General features: G+C 42.3%; 1 long non-coding RNA gene across 1 annotated transcript; it reads right to left on the reverse strand.

The window, feature by feature from the left end:
• Positions 1-1,555: 1,555 nt before the first annotated feature.
• On the reverse strand, positions 1,556-17,314 carry LOC140845494 (uncharacterized). The gene is made up of 3 exons (XR_012124297.1): positions 17,120-17,314; positions 14,263-14,336; positions 1,556-1,741 (listed from the first exon to the last, which is right to left on the reverse strand). It is a non-coding gene; the product is annotated as an uncharacterized lncRNA (long non-coding RNA).
• Between the last annotated feature and the right edge of the window lie 289 nt (positions 17,315-17,603).

A 17,603-nucleotide genomic window follows, 5' to 3' on the forward strand; every position in this document is an offset into this window, starting at 1 on the left:
TTTTGCCATGATATTTAATAGCACCAGCAAGCCTATTTATTACACAAAAGGCATTCAATAAATATCTGTCAAATGCATGAGTAAATAAATGTATGAAAATTTACTAAAATATCTGTAATATGGCTAAAAAATGAGGATCAGGGATATACTGATGACGTTAATGAAATGTGGTAGATTTTTTTTCCTTACTCCTTTATTAGGGATATGAGGCTTTAATGGCAGATTTCAGGATCTGGACGTAGGCAAGGAGCCTAAGATGTCTGTTATTTGAATGTTTCCCAATCTTAAAATCCCCATGGGAAAAAAAGAAGTCTCCACCTTCCTTTTAAAAACCTCACTTGTAATTCCAGCATGGTCTGGGGCACCTGACCTACTGACCTTGACCCACAGTTATTTTAATGACAGGCCATACTGGGAAATGCCTATGTGGAAGGGGATCGCTCTTGAATAGGACTCACCACCATAGCCACACAAAGGAAGTGGGCATCTGCAAACTGGAACTTGGGCAACATGAAGCGATTTGGTGTCCATGTGGACAGTGATTTAATGTTCACAAAATCTCCAAACATAAAACAGAGCCCATTCAAAGATCTGCAGCCCATGCTGAATTCGACACCCACCAGATGTTTACCACTGGGCTGATTACTTACTTATTCTGAACACCAATTACTTAGACGGTGGCACAAGGTAGTAATACCTATTTCCCAGTGTTCTTTTAAATATTAGCTAAATTAACCCACATTAATCACCCAGGACAGTATCTATTACCTATTATCACATAACAGATGCTACGTGAGTTGCAGTAAAGAGAAGAGGAAAAGGAGAGAGACATGCAGATGAGGCAGACAAGGATGATCCCCTTCTTGTCTTTACGTCAGCACACTCCATATAAAAGTGCTTTTCAGAAATTAAGTAACAACGGACACCGTATAACCCAACTAAGCGTCAAGGAGTAATTTCAGCTATACATTTATTTATATATTCAACCTACATGGCAGGCCACAGATGTCTATTGATTTCCCTCCTCTGAAATAGATGGTTTTGTTTAGCTCTGAAAAAGTGAACAATTTTCCTGACATCAACTGCTTGTTTAATAGTTTTGGAATAATCTATATTTCATTAAGATGATGACTTATTACGCCCAACCTTCTGCCGTCTCGCAAACTATTGATTTAAGGCAGTTTAGCACTCGTACAGCATCTAATAAATTGGTCCCAGTTGGCAGTGCTTGCATTATACATACACTCATCCCTCACTGTACGACACTGGCCTCACATATTTGAGAACAGGTCCATAGATTTGTTTTCTCGACAAGATCCTTCCCCTTCAGACCCTGCCACTGAAACAGTCACTGCTTTTTTATATAATACACATAAAACTTTTAGATAAGTGGAAAGCACCATAATCAATATTCGCAGTGTGATTTATTACAGGAGGAAATATTTCACTAAATCCTCCCTGTAAATCCAGTGTGCAAAGTAGTTAGTACATAATCCATCTCCTGGATATTCAAAACGGGGCATTAATGGGCTTGAAAGGTAGAGTGGCTGTGAATCACCCGCCTGCTGGAGGTAGTTAGCGGCTTCATTAGCTCAAATGCTTCCGACTCAGCTCTGCCTTCTGCCCCTTCTCCACCCTCCAGGCCCAAGCCCAGTTCTTAACCAGCGGCTCCTTTGCTTGGAATGTTTGCTGCTTTTTCTGTTGCGCGTTCCAGCTCGCCTTTCATGGACGTAATGCGCTCCTGAAATCACAGAGGACATTAATATGAACTTTGAAGTTAATTCCTACTTCTCACAATTTATCTTCCAGGATTAGTTTTTCCACAATGCATTCTTCTCTCTTCTTTTCTTCAAATGTCTGTGTAAGGATTTGGTTAGCACACAGGTAACTTACGCCTTTCCTCTTCAGTTCTGTGAAATAGAACAGCTCTGTGTTTGCAAAGTTGCAGATTACGGTAACATAGTAAAAGGAATCTGACCTGAAGCAGTCTTAGGTAGTGTGACAGATGTAAAATTTGATAAGGTCTTGAAAAACGATTAGGAAAATCCTAGGTAGGAAAATGAGTGTTCCAAATGAACACACACTTAATAACTATTAAGAAGCATAACATGGCACAGTGATTTCTAAGAACTGTACTTAGTTCAATGTAGTCAGGGCACAGGACATACAAATATCAGCGACAGGAGATGAGTCTGAGTATGAGAAACAAGAGTCTGAGGGCAGTATGCACCCTTACAGACTCAGCAACCACTGGCCGAGTGAATGAATGCATGAGCAAACCGTTCAACCAAGCAGCAACTCGAGCGATAAACACTCTCTCACCTTCCACTGTCATGATGACATTCTCCTTCTAGACACAGTGTCTTTCATTTTTACTGTTTAATACCCCATTTTTATTCTCAGCAAAGCATCTTTTTTTTTAGATAATTATTTTTTATTGAAGGGTAGTTGACACACAGTATTTCATTAGTTTCAGGTGTACAACACAGTGATTCAACATTTATATACATGATAATTCTAGGTACCAGCTATCACCATACCAAGTTGTTACAATATTTTGACTATATTCCCTATGCTATACATTACATCCCGGTTATTTATTTATTTTACAATTGGAAGTGTGTACTTTTTTTTTTTTTTGTGAGGGCATCTCTCCTATTTATTGATCAAATGGTTATTAACAACAATAAAATTCTGTATAGGGGTCTCAATGCTCAATGTATAATCATTAATCCACCCCAAGCCTAATTATCATCAGTCTCCAATCTTCTGAAGCATAACGAACAAGTTCTTACATGGAGAACAAATTCTTACATAGTGAGTAAATTACATGGTGAACAGTACAAGGGCAGTCATCACAGAAACTTTCAGTTTTGATCATGCATTATTAACTATAAACAGTTCAAATATGAATATTCATTTGATTTTTATACTTGATTTATATGTGGATACCACATTTCTCTCTTTATTATTATTATTTTTAATAAAATGCTGAAGTGGTAGGTAGATGTGAGATAAAGGTAGAAAACATACCTTAGTGTTGTAAGAGAGCAGATGTAGATGATCATGTGTGTGCCTGTAGACTATGTGTTAATCCAAGCTACACAAGGGCAATAAAACATTCACGGATGCAGCAGATTTCTCTCAGAACAGTGGGGGAGAGGATCTAAGCCTCACCTCTGTTGATCCCCAATTTCTCACCTGATGGCCCCCCTACAACTGTGCCTGTCTTAGGTTGTTCCTCCCTTGAGGAATCTTACCCGTCTCTGGCTAACCAGTCATCTTCCAGGGCCATACAGGGAAATGTAAAGTTGGTAAGTGAGAGAGAAGCCTTATTGTTTGAAAAGGTTAGTTTTTTTACTTCTTTGGATATTTATGCCCTGTGGCTTCTATGCCCAGCATTTGTCTTCAGGTATCTTTAGCACTGGAAGAATTGTGATACACGGTAAATTCGATATGAGGCACGAATTCTATTTAGGGGTTGTAATTAGGAAGGAAGAAGAAAAGCTATAGAAGTAGCAGGCGGAAGAAAACATGGGAAGATTGATTATTTCTTTGACATATCTTCTTGTAGAGTAACTTCAGCATGTATAGGTTTTAACTACTAATTAAATTGCGCACACACATTAACATAATAGGAGTACAGTTACATAACCAAAGCAGATCTATAATTACCAGCCATCCCCAGTGAAGCCAAGAAAACCAGTTAGGCACCTTAGGCATTTGTGAAAACTTATCTATGATACGGTGGATATTGTCCAACTGAACTTGAACCGTCTGAGAGAAATCTGTAGTTGTAAGATTTTGGAGCGCTACAACTTGCACTTCTCCTAATTCTTGGTTGAGTTCCGACAGTATAGATCCAGTCAAATTTGTTGTTTTACTGTATGCACAGGCCAGCTTAGATATCTCCTTCTTCATTCCCATGGCAAGTCCAGGAACCGGTGGGATGGATGCAGCTACACCTGTAGCAGCGCGTGGATCTTTGTTGGGGTTTTTTGATGATCATCTTATGGCAAGAGTCTTCCAGACAGTGCTGATGTTAGAAGTTCTTTTTCATATCGTATCTTAGTTCATTTTCAGGGTAGCCAAATTAGGCTTTGATCCTCTGTATAAACACAAACAAACCCTTTGCCTACACTTTTATGTGCCCTTTATACCATTGTGTAGAACTCATTGGAGGTCACCACACAGGAACTGCTTTTTTTTGTTGTTGTTGTTTGTTATCATTAATCTACACTTACATGAAGAATACTATGTTTACTAGGCTCTCCCCTATATCAGGTCCCCCCTAAAAACCACATTACAGTCACTGTCCATCAGCATAGCAAAACGTAGAATCACTACTTGTCCTCTCTGTGTTGTACAGCCCTCCCTCCCCTTTCTCCCTCCCCCCCATGCATGCAAATCTTAATACCCCCCTTCTTCTTCCCCCCCTTATCCCCCCCTGCCCACCCATCCTCCCCATTTCCTTTCCCTTTGGTACCTGTTAATCCATTTTTGGGTTCTGTAATTCCGCTGCTGTTTTGTTCCTTCAGTTTTTCCTTTGTTCTTATACTCCTCAGATGAGTGAAATCATTTGGTATTTCTCTTTCTCCACTTGGCTTATTTCACTGAGCATAATACCCTCCAGCTCCATCCATGTTGCTGCAAATGGTAGGATTTTTCCTCTTCTAATGGCTGAGTAGTATTCCATTGTGTATATGTACCACATCTTCTTTATCAATTCATCTACCGATGGACATTTAGGTTGCTTCCAATTCTTGGCTATTGTAAATAGTGCTGCGATAAACATAGGGGTGCATCTGTCTTTCTCAAACTTGATTGCTGCGTTCTTAGGGTAAATTCCTAGGAGTGGAATTCCTGGGTCAAATGGTAGGTCTGTTGTGAGCATTTTGATGAACCTCCATACTGCTTTCCACAATGGTTGAACTAATTTACATTCCCACCAGCAGTGTAGGAGGGTTCCCCTTTCTCCACAGCCTCGCCAACATTTGTTGTTGTTTGTCTTTTGGATGGCAGCCATTCTTACTGGTATGAGGTGATTCCTCATTGTAGTTTTAATTCGCATTTCTCTGATAATTAGCAATGCGGAGCATCTTTTCATGTGTCTGTTGGCCATCTGTATTTCTTTTTTGGAGAACTGTCTGTTCAGTTCCTCTGCCCATTTTTTAATTGGGTTATTTGTTTTTTGTTTGTTGAGGCGTGTGAGCTCTTTATATATTTTGGATGTCAAGCCTTTATTGGATCTGTCATTTACAAATATATTCTCCCATACTGTAGGGTTCCTTTTTGTTCTATTGATGGTGTCTTTTGCTGTACAGAAGCTTTTCAGCTTGATATAGTACCATTTGTTCATTTTTGCTGTTGTTTTCTTTTCCCAGGGATATATGTTCAAGAAGAGGGCACTCATGTTTATGTCTAAGAGGTTTTTGCCTATGTTTTTTTCTAAGAGTTTTATGGTTTCATGACTTACATTCAGGTCTTTGATCCATTTTGAATTTACTTTTGTGTATGGGGTTAGACAATGGTCCAGTTTCATTCTCTTACATGTAGCTGTCCAGTTTGCCAGCACCATCTGTTGAAGAGACTGTCATTTCCCCATTGTATGTCCATGGCTCCTTTATCAAATATTAATTGACCATATAAGTTTGGGTTAATTTCTGGGGTCTCTAATCTGTTCCACTGGTCTGTGGCTCTGTTCTTGTGCCAGTACCAAATTGTCTTGATTACTATGGCTTTGTAGTAGAGCTTGAAGTTGGGGAGTGAGATCCCCCCTACTTTATTCTTCTTTTTCAGGATTGCTTTGGCTATTCGGGGTCTTTGGTGTTCCCATATGAATTTTTGAATTATTTGCTCCAGTTCATTGAAGAATGTTGCTGGTAATTTGAGAGGGATTGCATCAAATCTGTATATTGCTTTGGGCAGGATGGCCATTTTGACGATATTAATTCTTCCTAGCCAGGAGCATGGGATGAGTTTCCATTTGTTAGTGTCCCCTTTAATTTCTTGTACTTTTCAGGGTATGGGTCTTTCACTTCTTTGGTTAGGTTTATTCCTAGGTATTTTATTCTTTTTGATGCAATTGTGAATGGAATGGTTTTCCTGATTTCTCTTTCTATTGGTTCATTGTTAGTGTATAGGAAAGCTACAGATTTCTGTGTGTTAATTTTGTATCCTGCAACTTTGTTGTATTCCGATATCAGTTCTAGTAGTTTTGGAGTGGAGTCTTTAGGGTTTTTTATGTACAGTATCATATCATCTGCAAATAGTGACAGTTTAACTTCTTCTTTACCAGTCTGGATTCCTTGTATTTCTTTGTTTTGTCTGATTGCCGTGGCTAGGACCTCTAGTACTATGTTAAATAACAGGGGGGAGAGTGGGCATCCCTGTCTAGTTCCCGATCTCAGAGGAAATGCTTTCAGCTTCTCGCTGTTCAGTATAATGTTGGCTGTGGGTTAATCATATATGGCCTTTATTATGTTGAGGTACTTTCCCTCTATACCCATTTTGCTGAGAGTTTTTATCATGAATGGATGTTGAATTTTGTCCAATGCTTTTTCAGCATCTATGGAGATGATCATGTGGTTTTTGTCTTTCTTTTTGTTGATGTGGTGGATGATGTTGATGGATTTTCGAATGTTGTACCATCCTTGCATCCCTGGGATGAATCCCACTTGGTCATGGTGTATGATCCTTTTGATATACTGTTGAATTCTGTTTGCTAATATTTTATTGAGTATTTTTGCATCTACATTCATCAGGGATATTGGTCTGTAATTTTCTTTTTTGGTGGGGTCTTTGCCTGGTTTTGGTATTAGGGTGATGTTGGCTTCATAGAATGAGTTTGGGAGTATTCCCTCCTCTTCTATTTTTTGGAACACTTTAAGGAGAATGGGTATTATGTCTTCTCTGTGTGTCTGATAAAATTCTGAGGTAAATCCATCCGGCTCCGGGGTTTTGTTCTTGGGTAGTTTTTTTATTACCGCTTCAATTTCTTTGCTCATAATTGGTTTATTTAACTCTTGTGTTTCTTCCTTCATCAGTCTTGGGAGGTTGTATTTTTCTAGGAAGTTGTCCATTTCTTCTAGGTTTTCCACCTTGTTGGCATATAGGTTTTCATAGTAGTCTTTAATAATTCTTTGTATTTCTGTGGAGTCTGTCGTGATTTTTCCATTCTCATTTCTGATTCTGTTGATTTGTGTTGATTCTCTTTTTCTCTTAATAAGTGTGGCTAGAGGCTTATCTATTTTGTTTATTTTCTCAAAGAACCAGCTCTTGGTTTAATTGATTTTTGCTATTGTTTTATTCTTCTCAATTTTGTTTATTTCTTCTCTGATCTTTATTATGTACCTCCTTCTGCTGACTTTAGGCCTCATTTGTTCTTCTTTTTCCAGTTTTGATCATTGTGATGTTAGACTATTCATTTGGGATTGTTCTTCCTTCTTCAAGTGTGCCTGGATTGCTATATACTTTCCTCTTAAGACTGCTTTCGCTGCATCCCACAGAAGTTGGGGCTTTGTGTTATTGTTGTCATTTGTTTCTATATACTCCTTGATCTCTATTTTGATTTGTTCATTGATCCATTGATTATTTAGTAGCATGTTGTTAAGCCTCCATGTGTTTGTGAGCCTTTTTGTTTTCTTTGTAGAATTTATTTCTAGTTTTATACCTTTGTGGTCTGAAAAATTGGTTGGTAGAATTTCAGTATTTTGGAATTTACTGAGGCTCTTTTTGTCGGCTAGTATGTGGTCTATTCTGGAGAATGTTCCATGTGCACTTGAGAAGAATGTATATCCTGTTGTAGAGTTCCATAGATGTCTATTAGGTCCATCTGTTCTAGTGTGTTGTTCAGTGCCTGTGTGTCCTTACTTATTTTCTGCCCGGTGGATCTATCCTTTGGGGTGAGTAGTGTGTTGCAGTCTCCTAAAATGAATGCATTGCAGTCTATTTCCCTCTTTAGTTCTGTTAGTATTTGTTTCACATATGCTGGTGCTCCTGTATTGGGTGCATATATATTTAGAATGGTTATATCCTCTTGTTGGACTGAGCCCTTTATCATTATGTAGTGGCCTTCTTTATCTCTTGTTACTTTCTTTGTTTTGAAGTCTATTTTGTCTGATATTAGTACTGCAAACCCTGCTTTCTTCTCACTGTTGATTGCCTGAAATATGTTTTTCCATCCCTTGACTTTTAGTCTTTGCATGTCTTTGGGTTTGAGGTGAGTTTCTTGTAAGCAGCATATAGATGGGTCTTGCTTTTTTATCCATTCTATTACTCCTTGTCTTTTGTTTGGTGCATTAAGTCCATTTACATTTAGGGTGACTATTGAGAGATATGTACTTATTGCCATTGCAGGCTTTAGATTCGTGGTTACCAAAGGTTCAAGGTTAGCTTCTTTAGTATCTTACTGCCTAACTTAGCTCGCTTATTGAGCTGTTATATACACTGTCTAGATTCTTTTCTTCTCTCCCTTTTTATTCATCCTCCTCCATTCTTCATATGTTGTGTGTTCTGTTCTGTGCTCTTTTTAGGAGTGTTCCCATCTAGAGCAGTCCCTGTAAGATGCCCTGTAGAGGTGGTTTGTGGGAAGCAAATTCGCTCAGCTTTTGCTTGTCTGCGAATTGTTTAATCCCGCCATCATATTTAAATGATAGTCGTGCTGGATACAGTATCCTTGGTTCAAGGCCCTTCTGTTTCATTGTATTAAATATATCATGCCATCCTCTTCTGGCCTGTAGGGTTTCTGTTGAGAAGTCTGATGTTAGCCTGATGGGTTTTCCTTTATAGGTGACCTTTTTCTCTCTAGCTGCCTTTAAAACTCTTTCCTTGTCCTTGTTCCTTGTCATTTTAATTATTATATGTCTTGGTGTTGTCCTCCTTGGATCCTTTCTGTTGGGGGTTCTGTGTATTTCCATGGTCTGTTCGATTATTTCCTCCCCCAGTTTGGGGAAGTTTTCAGCAATTAGTTCTTCAAAGAGACTTTCTATCCCTTTTCTTCTCTCTTCTTCTTCTGGTACCCCTATAATATGGATATTGTTCCTTTCAGATTGGTCACATAGTTCTCTTAGTATTGTTTCGTTTCTGGAGATCCTTTTATCTCTCTCTATGTCAGCTTCTATACGTTCCTGTTCTCTGGTTTCTATTCCTTTAATGGCCTCTTGCATCTTATCCATTCTGCTTATAAATCCTTCCAGGGTTTGTTTCACTTCTGTGATCTCCTTCCTGACCTCTGTGATCTCCCTCCGGACTTCATCCCATTGCTCTTGCATTTTTCTCTGCATCTCATCCCATTGCTCTTGCATTTTTCTGTGCATCTCTGTCAGCATATTCGTGATTTTTATTTTGAATTGTTTTTCAGGAAGACTGTTTAGGTCTGTCTCCTTCTCAGGTGTTGTCTCTGTGATCTTTGTCTGCCTGTAGTTTTGCCTTTTCATGGTGATAGAGATAGTTTGCAGAGCTGGTACGAGTGACAGCTGGAAGAGCTTTCCTTCTTGTTGGTTTGTGGGCTTCCTCTCCTGGGAGAACAGCGACCTCTAGTGGCTTGTGCTGGGCAGCTGTGCGCAGACAGGGCTTCTGCTTCCTGCCCAGCTGCTATGTAGTTTATCTCTGCTGTTGCTGTGGGCGTGGCCTGGCTCGGGCTGCTGCTCCAAAATGGTGGAGCCCCGTTGGAGGGGGAGCGGCCAGGAAGCTATTTATCTCCGTAAGAGGCCTCTGTGCTCCCTGCTGCCCAGGGGGTTAGAGTGCCCAGAGATCCCCAGATTCCCTGCCTCTGGGCTAAGTGTCCTGCCCTTCCCCTTTAAGACTTCCAAAGAGCACTCTCCAAACCAAAACAACAGCAACAACAAAAGAGAGAAAAAAAAATTAAATTAATAAATTAAAAAAAAAAAGAAAGAAAGAAACACGCACGATTTTCTTTGTCCTCAGGCGCCAGTCTCAGGCACCCGCTCACTGGTCTTGCTTCCCTGTTTCCCTAGTATTAGGGTCCCTGTCCCTTTAAGACTTACAAAAAGCACTCGCAAAAAAAAAAAAAAAGGCCACTCCCGCTTCTTTGGTCTCCAGCATCGGCCTCAGGCACCCACTCACCGGTCCTACTGCTCTGTTTCCCAGGACCCCACGAATGCACTGTGTCTGCGCTCTGGTCTGGATGGCTGGGGCTGGGTGTTCAGCCATCCTGGGCTCCTTCTCCCTCCCGCTCAGATCTCTCTCTTCCCACTGGGGGCTGGGAGGAGGGGCGCTCGGATCCCGCCAGGCCGGCGCTTGTATCTTACCCCCTTCTCGAGGCGCTGGGTTCTCGCACGTGTGGATGTGGTCTGGATGTTTCCCTGTGTCCTCTGGTCTCTATTTTAGGAAGAGCTGTCTTTGTTATATTTTCATAGATAAATGTGGTTTTGGGAGGAGATTAATGCTGCTCTACTCATGCCACCATCTTGGCTCCGCCTGTCAGCAAAGCATCTTAAACAGAAGTCACAACTGTCTTACCCTTCAAAGTTTGCCGACCTTTGATGTAGAATCAAAGTTCCTCTGTATTTCTTTTAATACAGAAGATAACTTTTTATCAGAGGATAATCTGATAGTTTTGGTGCCCTTGAAGGTGATAACAATTAGGCTGGTAATACTGTCACACTCATTTCCAGCTCGACACCTTATATAAAACACACTGAGCCAACACATCAGCTGGGCCTTTCAGTTTATTCATCCAAGGACACATCTGTTAGTACTGAGGCCCTAACAACACCACAGTGACAGCCGGTGGACGAGTTCATCCTGACACCCAAAGCAGCCGCATCCTAGAAGCTGTGCAGGGATGGAGACAGGGGCGTTCCCTACATAGCAGCTCTACAATCTCCGATTCCTACCCTGAAACCATCTAACAGAGAAACATTACTAAAGAAATAAAATACCTAGCATTTCCTCTCTCTTGTATTAAATATTTTATGTGGCAGTAGGGTGTGCACAAAGAAGTCCAACATAGAAAGGCTTTATTTATAGACAGACTTTTCCAAATGACCTCTAACATAGAAAGAACATCCTCAGACATACTGAACTCATTCTCTTATATTAACATCACCAGTTGCAATGTCAAAGGGGAAATTATAAACTAACAGTGGGTCGTTTCAAACTCACTGCAAACTCCTTGCCATGTTAGTATGAAATTCAGTTGGTGGTAGTGGGGGGTGCTGCCAGGACCCCCGGCTGGCTGCTTGTCAGCCACACTCTGGACTGGTTCTCATCAGGATGTGGGAGAGAGAAGAGTAGCTCAACTTGGACACCAAAATGATTTAATCCTAAACTGAGTTTCTATCCCACTACTCTCACAAGATTCTTGCCGCAGTGTAAGTGATTTCTGCCTGTTTTCATGGGCCTGGGAACATCTGGATCGCATTTGCATTCTCACAATGCTGGTCTGCTACTTGGAGTCTGACTCCTTTCTATCCAGAACCTTGTGTATTTTATTATCACACAACCTACCATTAGGTCTCAGTTTTGAAAACTCACCATGTGAGCAGATCTTTAAATTTTATATTATATTAGAGGTAAATCCACATATATCAGGACTCTGACACTGGATGTTCATTTGGACAAAATGAAATTACACCCAAGAGTTATTTAAGAGAAAATGTCGATTTGTTCTAAAGTGAACTGAGACGAATGTTGGTGTATTGATAAAGAATGTGACAAATTCATTATCAGATACAAAGTTGAATTTTGCTCTTTAACAGAGAGTTTAAACAAACTCTCTTTTGTCATTAAACCTCTGTGGTTTTAATTTCACAAATAATTAACTTGCACACAACACCTGTAAATTTTTGTGTATGGATTTATTTACTTATCTGTGTATTGACTTGTTTACTTATTTTTCAATATACTTAATAGTATTTATTACCATCCAGGTGCTAGACATCATTCTAAATGTATCACAGGTATTAAATTAATCACTTGACATAACACTAATGAAAAAAGTGTATTATATGCCCACTTGACAACTGAAGAAACTCAATCATAGATAGTTTAAGACATTTACCCAAGGTAAAAAAGCGCAGGAGTAAGGGTTCTGGTGTCTAAACTGTGATCCACACCCATAGTTATCACCCCAATAACTAGTAGAAATCATCATTATTAAAATAACCATCACACTAGGCTATGTTCTATTATAAGCCAGTTATACTTTTTAAAGACAGACTTGAAGCTCTTTTAGATCAATTTAATTATTTTCATGTATTCTTTATGATGGAATTTATAGTATCTTATGACAGAGTATCTGAAAACCTCTTCTTAAAAAAAGCCCCGTTCTATACCCCCAGGACGGATCCCAGAAAGAGATAAGAGTGAAGCCCCAGAGTCTGGTTTCAAGGTTTCTGACCTTGTTTCAATGGCAGTAGCTCTCCTTTTCAGCTCTGTCATGTAGGATCTTAATTGTGGCAAAATCAAAGTCTTCTAGTAACTTAAAAGCATTTTTGAAACAGCACTATTTTAATCTCTCCTTTTCTAAGATTAATGTTATCAGTCTCTTCAACTGTTCTCCTCAACAGATAGTTTCCAAAAACCCACCCCATTCTATTAGCCTTTCTCAGTTTGTAATCCAGCCTGTCAATATCCTACTGTCAGTGGTAATTCCTCAATTATTAATTAGTCTGCACATTTTGTGCGTTGAGGTGGCTGGGATTAGGAGAAGCTCCCAATGATTAAAAATTCACCAAAATTATGCAAAGCAATACAACTAGACTACTATCTTACACCATATACAAAAATAAATTCAAAACAGATTAAAGACTTAAACGCAAGACCTGAAACTATAAAACCCTAGAAGAAAACAGGGGCAGTAAGCTCTTAGCCATCAGTCCTAGCAATGGTTCTTTGGACCAGTCTCCTTGGGCAAGGGCAGCAAAATCTAAAATAAACAAATGGGATTACATCAAACGAAATGGTTTTTGCACAGCGAAGGAAACCATCAGCAGAATGAAAAGGCAACCCACTGAATGGGAGAAGATATTCGCAAATCATACACCCAATAAGGCATTAACATCCAAAATGCATGAAGAACTTCACAACTTGATACCAAAACAACCCAGTTAAAAAAGTGAGCATCAGGCTTGAATAGACATTTTTCCAGATGAGACACACAGGTGGCTGACAGATACATGAGAAATGCTCAGCATCACTAATCATCAGGGGAAAGGCAAACCACAGCCACAATGAGGTATCACCTCACCCCTGCCAGATGGGCTGTTACCAAAAAGACAAAAAATAACACATCCATTTGTTCTGAAGTGAATTGAGACCATACGCTGTTGGTGGGAATGTAAAACAGTGCAGCCACTATAGAAAACAGTAGGAAGCTCCTCAAAAATTTAAATTAGAACAACCTTACGATCCAGCCATTTCACCTCTTGGTATTTATTCAAAGAAAACAAAAACACCTATTTGAAGAGATATATGCACCCCTATGTTCATTGCGGCATTATTTACACTAGCCAAGATGTGGAAGCAACCTCAGTGTCCATCAACTGATGAATGGATAGAGAAAATGTACATATACTACATTTATATATACAGTGGTATATCACACAGCCATAAAAGGCATGAAATCTTGCCAATTACAACAACATGGATGGACCTAGAAGGTATTACACTAAGTGAAATAAGCCAGAGAAAAACAAACACCATATGATTTCATTTGTAGGTAGAATCTAAAAAAAATACACAAATGAACAAACAAAACAGAAACATTCTTAGATACAAGAAACGTTCATTACCTGAGTGGACAGGAATGGGGTGTAGGAAAATAGGTTAAGGGGATGAAGAGGTACAAACTTCCAGTTATAAAATAAATGTCATGGAAATATATTGTACAACTTAGGGATATAGTCAATAATATTTTCATAATGTATGGTTATAGATGGTAACTAGGCATATTGTGGGGATCATTTTGTATATATAAATACATTGAATCGCTATGATGTACACCTGAAACTAACAGGATGTTGAATGTCAATCACACTTAAATAAAAAGTCATTTTTAAGTATTTCTTTGTGTACTCCACTTTTGAAGCTCATAGCCACAAGCAAGATCATTGAAGACCTTCCTTACAGGCTGATAAATTGAGAACTATACAAGGGCCTTAGCATTATTCTGGAGCTAACAGTGCAGTAACACTTTCAAAAACGAGCCTATTAGATGCACTCTAGTTATAGCAAAGTCATGAAAATGAAAAAAAAAACTGTCAAAATGTTATAAAGGAGGTGGATCATTAAAATTACCTGGAGTTCAGGATTCACAGGACAGCTCTTTCGGATTAACAGGAGAATCCATAATATTTAGAACCTGTAATGAACTGGAGATAAGAGAGTGCAAGAGTTGAAATCTTAAGTTTCAAGAGGAGAAAGAATGAAAAAAATACAAAAAAAATTTACATTTGTACTCTTTTTTATATATATTTGCATACATAGTCACATTTCTCAGTTTTTCATTTTTTGTTTTTCTGAGGATTTGAGTTACTACCTGGTGTCCTTTCTTTTCAGTCTGCACAATTCCCTTTAGCATTTGTTACAGGGCAGGGCTGATAGCAAGAAAATCTCACGTTTTATCTGAGAATGTCTTAATTTCTCCAACTTTGAAAGACAGTTTTGCCAGATACAGAAACCTTTGGTTGTCAGCTCTTTTTCTCTGAGCCATTTGAATAGCCGTCCGCCCGCCTGCTGGCCACTAAGGCTTCTGATGAGGAACTGTTCATCTTTCTGACCCCTGCTTGTCCTTGACCTGCTTCTCTGGCTGCTTGTGAGGAGCTTTGTCTTTGTCTTCAGGAACTTAATCACGATGTATTTTGGTGGATCTCTTGAATTTACCCTGCTTGGTATTTGTTCAACTTACTGTATATGTAATGTTTTCACCTAATTTGGGAAAATTTTAGCCATTATTTTTTCAAGTATTTTTTCTACTCCTTTCTCTCTCCTCTCTTGAAACTTCCAGTGTGTATGCTGATGGTGCCCTGCACACACCCCCTCCCTCCACCCCCATCATAGCTCTTACAGATTTTATTTTTCTTCATTTTATTCGGGGCTGTTGAAAGCATTATGGGCAGGGTGTAAAATATCCACCAGGTGCAATTCTTGGATAGTTTTTCCTATCTCCTTATGCACCCCAGGCATTTTTACTGTTTACAGTTACTACTCTTTACAGTGGGGATGGACATAGGTCCCCCCATTCATTATTTCCCTTTAACCTTGATTTGATTTCTCCAACCTACAGGCAGACTTCACCAATAGAGGTTTGTAGAGTTGACCTTGGTGGCTAGCAGCGTTCAGTTTGTTCTCTGGCATTGGAAAGGCAAAGGCCTCATATTCTTGGGGGAAGAAGGCCCACTCTGCAGTGTCAAAGGGGCCTTCCTGAGTGCAACCATTTGCCCCCATAACCATCAACGGCACTGAGGAGGTCAGAAATCTTAAGGGCCATATCATGTACTCAGATTAGGCTCCATCCACTAGAGCTGCCACCTTTTATTTCTGAGGGACCAGTGAATAGTGAGCTCCACAGGAGGCCTCTGGTCGCCAACAATGGCCCTCACCTGGAGGCAGGGAGGGGGAGGCACCTACCAGAAAATGTGCTGTACTCCTGAAACCACTGCTGGAGCGAGGGGGCATCGGGGACGGCGGGGGCAGGTGGAGCAGGTCTGAACTCTGGCTCAGGTTTTAAGGCTCTTCCCAGGCTGACCATCAAACCCATTGGGTCAAACAACTTTGCTTCCGGGTTACGTTCCCCAGACCCCGTACAGCTGATTAGAATAGTCATTTGGCTTCTCATGCTTCCTCCCCGACTCGGGTCTTTCCCACAGCCTGGGCCTATTCCTGGATTTGTCAGTTTCCCCCAGATCGGTAATGACTGCCCAGCATCTTAAGTGTCGTGCCCCGCAGTCGGGCTCAGCATGGATATGGGTGTCCCATGGGGGGCGGGGGGGCCGCTGGAGAATCTTGGCTTTCATTTCATTTCTGCAGTGAATGTGGCCCCATCAGGGCCTTCAAAACAGGGGCGCAGAGGGCTTGTCTCATTCCCAGCTCCCTAAGAATTTTCCTTGTACTTCTACAGATGTGCAGCCTCGCATCGGCCCAGGGCCCCCATTTGGCCAAGGCTCCCTGCAGGGTAGAATAATTCAATCTGTAAGGGAGTGGGTACTGCCAGGACCCCATGTGGGTGCTGCCAGAGGGCGGGGTGTGTGGGATTTTGTTCACTTTCTGTCTCCGGCCCAAGAAATGCCAGGGCTCGGGTATCCCTTGACGGCACTAAGCACGCCTGGATGCTGCCTGGCCTTTGCTGGACCGTGGCGGCGCCATCACTAACGCCGCGGGAGTGTGTTTGCTCGTCTTGAACCTTCCCGGAAAGAGCGGCGCGGGGCGGACGGGGTGGGGGCGGCCCAGCCGCCGGGGCTGCCGCTGCGGCGCTTTGCCATCACATGCGGGCGGGATGGCCGAGTCTCCCCCAGTAGCCACAGCAGCCTCCCCTGCGCCCCTCCCCTGCCCAGGACGCCTCCTCCCAGCGTCCGCCTCAGGCTCTGTTCCGGGCTGGGACCCTAACCTGGCTCTGAGGTCGGGCCTCGGGCCTCACCTGCGCGCCTCCTCCCCCACCCCCCAGCCCCGCTCCGTCCCCGCCGGCCTGGGGGCCTTGGGGCCCACGTGCCCGGGGAGGCCGCGCCCCCGCCGCCCCTCGGCGCAGAGCCCGGCAGCGCGGCCCCCCCAGGCCGCCCGGGGAACGCAGCCGCCAGCCCGGGGCCGGGAGCCGGGAGGCAGGCGGCCCCTCCCGACGGCCGGGCGGCGGGTCGGGCGCCAGAGGCCCAGGAACAGGCGCGTCCTGGCCGGGACCAGTGGGGCTCCGCCCGCGCCACGAGCCTTCAGCGCTCGTGCCCGGCCCCCCCGGGGTCACCCCGCGCACCGCCCAGGTGGGTCCAGCCCCCCAGTGACCTTGAAAGGGGCTCCCCGTGGGCCCCGGGCCCAGCGCTCGTGCCCGTCAGGGGCAGGGCAGGACCCCCATTGCCCGCCGGCTCGCAGGACAGCGGCGATCCTGCCCTCTAAGGGACGCCCCCCGGGCCCCCCAGAACCTCAGCCCTCACTTCCTGCTTGTACAGACCCTCCAGATGAGCAGAAGGTGCAGCCCAGGGTGTCTCGGGTCTTTGCTGAGCATGTGTGTGTTGGATTCCCGGAATGTGTTGGCGTTTTCCAGAACCTTTACACGCAGCCCCTCATTCCCTCAGCTACACCAACGCTCTCTGTCCCTCAGGCCATGGAGCAAAGGCAATAAATAGCCTGTAAATATTTTCCTCAAATGCTGCCGCCCCTCCTCCTGCTCAGGAAGGAGGCTAGTTTGGTTAGTGAAAATAATGGCAAACCCTTTGAGCCATCCAACAAGGAGCCACCAGACAAGTCAGAACAAAGGCTTGATTAAAATTCTTCCTAAATGAGGTGGGTTGCAGGGAATGCGGGCTGATCCTATCAGGACTATCTCTGAACTTGATTGTGGAAGACAGGGCTGGGGTCGGGTGAAACACGGAACAGCTGTGTTCTTACCGAGCATCAGCCGGTTTGTTTGTTTTTTCTCTTCATTAAATAGAGGT

This window comes from Manis javanica, chromosome 2 (genome assembly GCF_040802235.1).
Source record: "Manis javanica isolate MJ-LG chromosome 2, MJ_LKY, whole genome shotgun sequence".
Taxonomy (NCBI): Eukaryota; Metazoa; Chordata; class Mammalia; order Pholidota; family Manidae; genus Manis; species Manis javanica.